This window comes from Euphorbia lathyris, chromosome 2 (genome assembly GCF_963576675.1).
Source record: "Euphorbia lathyris chromosome 2, ddEupLath1.1, whole genome shotgun sequence".
Taxonomy (NCBI): Eukaryota; Viridiplantae; Streptophyta; class Magnoliopsida; order Malpighiales; family Euphorbiaceae; genus Euphorbia; species Euphorbia lathyris.
The window spans coordinates 38223402-38230486 of record NC_088911.1 but is presented as its reverse complement, the minus strand read 5'-3'; the positions used below and the strand labels follow the sequence as shown (position 1 = coordinate 38230486).

At 36.8% G+C, this 7085-nt stretch overlaps 1 non-coding gene across 1 annotated transcript; it reads left to right on the top strand.

The window, feature by feature from the left end:
- Nucleotides 1–3843: 3843 nt before the first annotated feature.
- On the top strand, nt 3844–3950 carry LOC136221236 (small nucleolar RNA R71). The gene has a single exon (XR_010685014.1). It is a non-coding gene; the product is annotated as a small nucleolar RNA R71 (small nucleolar RNA).
- The last annotated feature ends 3135 nt before the right edge of the window (nt 3951–7085 follow it).

Sequence of the window (7085 nt, the reverse complement as noted above, 5' to 3'; positions counted from 1 at the left end):
GTAACGGAAATCATTACTTCTAGCTAAAAGATAACAGATTGGTATGCGGTTAAGCAGAAATAAGGCAAAAACGACCCCAAATGATCCTAAAATCCTCATATACATGGAAGCTATCAGAGGGGCATCTCATCTTTCCTTCCTAGATTTCCTGTTCTTTGGCACTTATCACAACGAGTGATAAACGAACGGACGTCCTTAAACATCGTAGGCCAAAAGAAACCGCTTTCAAATATTCTAGCTGCTGTCTTGTTAACTCCATTATGTCCTCCATAAAAGCTAGAATGACATTCTGACATCATGGATTCAAATTCATTTTCACCAACGCATCTCCTAATTATCCCGTCACCACAAGTTTTGAACAAAAAAGGATCTTCCCAAAAGTATTGTTTAATATCGAAGAAAAATTTCTTCCTTTGGTGGGAATTTAATCCTTCCGGAACAATATTGGCTGCGAGATAATTAGCAATATCTGCATACCAAGGTGATATGAAACTTTTCATTTGATAGAGATGTTCATCAGGGAAATCATCTCGTATACCGATAGTTTCACCTATAGGACCGTTTTCATCTTCAAGTCTCGATAGATGATCGGCGACAAGGTTTTCAACTCCCTTTTTGTCTTTAATTTCTATATCAAATTCTTGCAACAATAAAACCCATCTAATTAGACGTGGTTTGGCATCCTTTTTAGCAAACAAATATCTTAATGCTGCATGATCAGTGTAAATAATAACTTTTGAACCTAATAAGTATGACCTAAACTTGTCACATGCAAAAACTACGGCTAACATTTCTTTTTCTGTTGTGGTGTAGTTTAATTGTGCACCAGACAGTGTGTGACTTGCATAATAAATGACATGAAGTTTCTTATCTTTCCTTTGACCTAAAACATATCCGACAGCTAAATCACTTGCATCACACATAATTTCAAAGGGTAAATCCCAATCGGGTTTAGCAATAATAGGTGCACTGACTAAAGCAGTTTTCAATGTTTCGAAAGCTTTAACGCAATCTTCATTAAAATCAAAGGTAGAATCTTTCATGAGTAGATTAGTAAGTGGTTTGGAAATTACAGAAATTTTTTTAATAAATCTTCTGTAAAAACCAGCATGTCCTAAAAATGATCTTAAATGATCTTACTCCCTTAACAGTAGTTGGAGGGGGTAATTTTTCTATTACTGAAGTTTTTGCTCTACCTACTTCTAATCCTTTTTCAGATATTTTGTGACCTAAAACAATTCCTTCGTCAACCATGAAATGACATTTTTCCCAGTTTAATACCAAATTTGTTTCTTCACACCTAGACAAAACTTCAAGTTTCCTAGGCATGAATCAAAAGAATCTCCATAAACTGAAAAATTGTCCATAAAAACTTCTATGATATCTTCAATGAAATCATTAAAAATCACAGTCATACAACGTTGAAATGTTGCAGGTGCGTTACATAGACCAAAGGGCATTCTTCTATATGCAAATGTTCCGTAAGGACATGTGAAGGTTGTTTTATCTTGGTCATCTGGGTAAATGTATATTTGAAAGAATCCGGAGTAACCATCAAGAAAACAGTAGAAAGCATGACCAGCTATCCTTTTGATCATTTGATAAATGAAAGGAAGAGGAAAATGATCTTTCCTAGTTGCTTTATTTAAATTTCTATAATCTATACAAACTCTCCAACCAGTGGTGGTTCGTGTGGGTATTAATTCTCCTTCTTCATTCCTTACAACTGTTATGCCTCCCTTTTTAGGTACACAATGGATTGGACTAACCCATTCACTATCCGAGATAGGGTAGATGATTCCATTGTCCAGAAGTTTAGTAATCTCATTTTTTACTACTTCTTTCATATTCGGATTTAGGCGTCTTTGCCTATCCGCTTTAGGTGGCTTATCTTCTTCTAAATGAATTCTGTGCATTACAATACTCGGATTAATACCTTTTAAGTCTGAAATTTGCCAACCCATACTTCCTATCCTATTTCTAACAACTTCTTTCAATTTCTCTTCTTGAACTTGTGTTAGTTTGTTAGAGATAATTATAGGTAGAGAATCGCCTTCGCCTAAGAAAGCGTACCTCAAATGACTTGGTAATTCCTTAAGTTCTACTTCAGATGGAACTACAATCGAAGGCGGAACTGGTCCATCTTTACGAATCAAAGGTTCTGGGTCCTTATCTTCTAGTTCCTCACTCATTATAGGTTCTATTATTTCTTCTTTCTGAACAATGTCATTTACACATTCTTCAATTAAATCGAGTTTCATACAAGCGAAATCTTCCATAGGATATTTCATCGCTTGGTTCATATCAAACTCAATCTTATCATCTCCTATCCGTAAAACTACTTTCCCTTCCAACACATCAACTAGAGCACGTCCCGTGTTCATGAACGGTCTACCAAAGATTAGCGGACAATTTACATCATAAGTAAAATCTAAAATAACGAAATCGGTAGGAAAAATAAACTTGTCAACTTTAACTAAAACATCCTCTATTATACCGTATGGTCTTTTAGTGGTTTGATCCGCTAATTGCAAAACCATATTGGTACGTTTGATGTCTTCTTCTAAGCCTAACTTATTAAAAATAGATAATGGCATCAAGTTAATGCTTGCTCCTAAATCACAAAGGCAACTTGGGAATTCTATATCTCCCAATTTACACGGAATGGTAAAACATTCGGGATCCTTGAGTTTTGTGGGCAAATTGCTTGACACAATCGAACTACAATCTTCAGTTAGTGAAATGGATGAAATTCCTTCCTAACTGATTTTCTTTGAAATTAAATCTTTGAGGAATTTACCATAATTGGGAATTTGCGTAATTGCATCCATAAACGTTAAATTAATATGCAAATTCTTAAGTTTGTCTAAAAATGTTAAAAGTTGTTTATCATAGTCCTTGTTGCGGACTTTGTGTGGAAAAGGTGGTTTGGGTACAAAAGTTTTTGTACTAGAGTCAATCGGTGCATCTTTTTGATTTAACGTATCTTCTTTGGGCTTTGGTAAATCAGTTCCAGATAAAGTCGAATTTCCGGTCATTTCCGGGCCTAAGTAATTTTTCCCTGAACGAAGAGTGATAGCCTTAACATGCTCTTTCGGATTTTCTTCCGTATGGCTTGGAAGACTTCCCTCTTTGCGGGATGGAATTGATTTAGCGAGTTGTCCAATTTGAATCTCCAAATTATGGATGCTAGATGATTGGTTTTTAATAAGCTGATCGAATTTATTCTCGATCCGTTTAAAACCATCGTCGTGATTACTTATTTTTCCGCTCATCGCATCAATGAATTTGTCGATTTTAGAAGATAAAGTGCTAATCGTATCTCTTGATTGATTTTGATAATTATTAGTACGATTTTGATTAGCATTAGCATTATTATTGTCTCTCTAGTTAAAGTTAGGATGATTTCTCCATCCAGGATTATATGTATTAGAATAAGGATTATTAGTTTGGTTTTGCCCTTGGACAAAATTTACCTGTTCAATCTCACTCATACCTTCGTAATCCACATCTGTTTGGATTGGTTGACCATTAGGATCACACGGTGCCATAAACCTATCAATTTTGTGCGACAAGGCAGAAAATTGGGCTTGCAACATCGCTACTGGATCAAGATTCACTATACCTTTAACTGATGATGTTGTTGAGGGTGATGGTTTCGCTAATGGTACGTGTCCACGTTCCGCGGGCCACATACTGCTGTTGATTGCCATTTCCTCTAAAAGTTCTCTTGCTTGGGCAGATGTTTTCTTCATGAATAACCCTCCAGACATAGCGTCCAATGAACCTCTTGTTGTAGGATTTAGTCCATTATAAAATGTTTGCATTAAGAGTTCAGCGGGCAATTGGTGGTGTGGGCATAAACGTTGAAGTTCTTTAAAACGTTCATAAGCCTCATAAAGAGTTTCACTATCATTTTGAGAAAAAGATGTTAACTCTTTAATGACTCTTGCGGTTTTTGCTAAAGGGAAGAATTTTGATAAAAATGCTTGGCCTAATTGTTCCCAAGTCTCAATTGATGCGGCTGGCATAGAAGTTAACCATTCTTTGGCTCGATCCTTCAAGGTAAAAGGAAAAAGGCGAAGTTTGATTGCTTCTGCAGTTACATCAGTAATTTTAAAAGTGTCACAAATTTCTAAGAAATTTGTCAAATGGGTATTAGGATTTTCGTTAGGTAACCCGTAAAACGTTACATTATTTTGCAACATATTAAGCAACGCAAGCTTAATTTCAAAATGATGTGCATTAATTTGGGGTCTAACTATACTGTTGGTTACACCAGCCACTCCTGGCCTAGCGTAATCCATAAGTGTGGTCATAACTTCTGGCTCGGTATTTTAGTTTTTATTGGGGTTTGGTTTTTCTTTTTCTTTTCTTTCTTGTTCTTTTTAAGAGTTCTTTCAATTTCTGGTCAATAGGATCTGGTGACGTGCCCAAACTTCGAGAACTGCGCATGAACTTGAAATTTCGCACGAACCGAAACTACCTATAAAACAGAATTTGAAAAATAAATATGTTAGTAATTGAAAATAAATAAAATATAAAAGTTTGAATAAGTATGAATAAACCTAGATTCGTAATAAAACACGAAAAATTTAAAATTTTGTCAAAAATTTTGGCATTCCCCGGCAACGGCGCCAAAAACTTGTTGAGCGATTTCCGCAAGTGCACGGTATACGCTTGTAGTAATAAAAGATATCGATCCCACAGGGAACGTTTTTTGAACAAAACTTATTTATAATCAGTTAAATTTACTTTAAAGGTTTATAATATGGAAAATCGTTTAATCGGTTTTGATTTTGAAATTGCTAGAATAAGAATTAGATTAGAATATGAAGATGTTAGAAAATATCTGATTTAAGATTGAATTTGCAAAACAGGAACGTTTTAGTACTTTAGAAAAGTAAACAAGTATATTTGTTTGCATTAAGCAAAGAAACAACTTTAAACTTTGTACGAATTATAAAGATGAAATAAATGACGGAACCTCTAATTAATTGGCTTTGAACGCGACAAAACCCTTTCGGGATAGTTGCCCTTAATCAAATTAAAACTCTTTCGAGATGATAATTTGCCTAAGTGTTCAACAAAGTTTCCTTGTAAAGATTTGAATTAAATACGTTTTAATGAAAACACCAGCATCAATCCACTTCGGCTCATTTACCAAAGTGCTGCATAAGAATCTATCGAATAGAACGGACTTTATTAGATGAAGTATAAATTGATACAAGTTTACAGAGAACATGGAGCATTGAATACTTCGACGGCGTGCAAGTGAACAGGTTGTCAATCCTTTCCTTGGGTTTCGTTAGAGTTTGTCAGGCTCAGGGGCGAATCGTCTACTCAATCTTCTCGTTGAATCTTCGTAATAGAGACTGGGTCGGTCTACTACCAAAATGAAAACTAAACTGGAACAATGTCTAAACGCTACTGAATTTGTTATTAATTTGTAAACAATGTGTGTACATCATATTGTTTTTTACAGAATCTAAATCTAACTTCTGAATCACTTGACTCGGAATTTCTGCATAAATTCTACACTAATTTCTTTCTTCTACACATATCACTATATCTTTCAACTCTCCATCAACTCTTTATTTATAGACGTTGAAGAGTCTTGATTGAAATGTCGTGTCCGTTGTGAAGGATTGTGTCCGCTGCGAAAAGACGTCTTTATCCACCCGAACGATCGTGTTTCGTCGAAAACGAAAGTGTCTAACTAGGCTTCCAAAATCTCCTGCTCGTACCGAGAATATCAAATTCACTACCGAGAATGGGGGAGCAACAATTTGGTCATCGGACGAAGGGAAAAAAAGGCTGAAGGACGCGTGTCGCGACCGTGAAAAGGGGGGGCCGCGGTCGCGGCACGGAGCGTTTTTCACTTTTTCGCTCTCGTTCGTGTCCTCGACTTGGCGTTATTAATTTTCGTCGTCTTCGACTCCTTTTTGTAGGGCTTTTCTTCTATTTTTGAGCTCTTTTTAGTCCTATTTGGATTTTACCAAATATTTATGTACCTTGCATGAAAGAAACATATTCGAGAGTAAAAGTATTCTAAATAGGTATGAATAGCATAAATTCGTCTCAATATTGATGTAATTATTGATGATATTTTAGGTATATTTTGGGCTTAACACATTCCTACCTATTAGGCGCACTTCCTACATTCATATTAGGATCACGGATCCATACATACCCCGGATTTTATCATTTTAGATCCAATGCAACCTCATTCAATACTATGCTTTGAAACCTCTGAACAATTTGAAAGAAAGAATCCCCCACTCTTCTATGCTTTGAAGTGAAGGAGAGGAGGAATCACCAATAGACCTAGCCATTGAGGCAGTTTTCCCCGATCAACGAGAAAGTTGTTGTAGATTTACGGCCATGCACTCAAATTCCAATGATCTGTGGGAGTATCATCCGTAACGCAGAAACCCTCGCGAAGTCTGACCTTAGCAAGGAGAGAATTTTCCACCTTTTCTATCGTTCCCCACACATAATAACGTCGATCACTGCCAATATAAGTCTTGCTCGTATTATTCACCTCCGCTGCCATGACTCTCCATATGACATCCCCATCCTTGACATAAGGATCTTTTTTATTGTCAACCCATTTTGATCCGTAGCTAGGCACATCCCTTCCTGTACAAACCTTTCCCAGAGAAGGCATAAGCTTCCTTTGCCTTAAGGGAGGCGGAAAGCTTAGGTTGAGCTATTCCCCATGCATACTCTTTAACAAGGTTTCCTATTCATATAGTGCGCTCCTTTGCACTTTTTCCGGTCGAAGTAGGTCGAACCGTATTTTCTTTGCTTTGCTCGCTTTCCTTCCTTATCTGAGAGGGGCCAGCCGAGGCTTTTCGAGCTTAAAGGAAAGGCTCGGCTGGCTTGATGCCAAGAAGAAGCTGGTGGAGGAATAACGGCAGCTAAATCATCTGCTGCACAATAGTTCGTATTAGGCAACTAGGATTTTTCTTTCCTAGGCTCAGGAGCGTAGTAAGAGGTCTTTGGTGCGTGAATGCTTGACTTAGAGCTTAAACTAGGGGCAACAACCATTTCAACTGGATACCATCAAGAGGAGAGGAGGA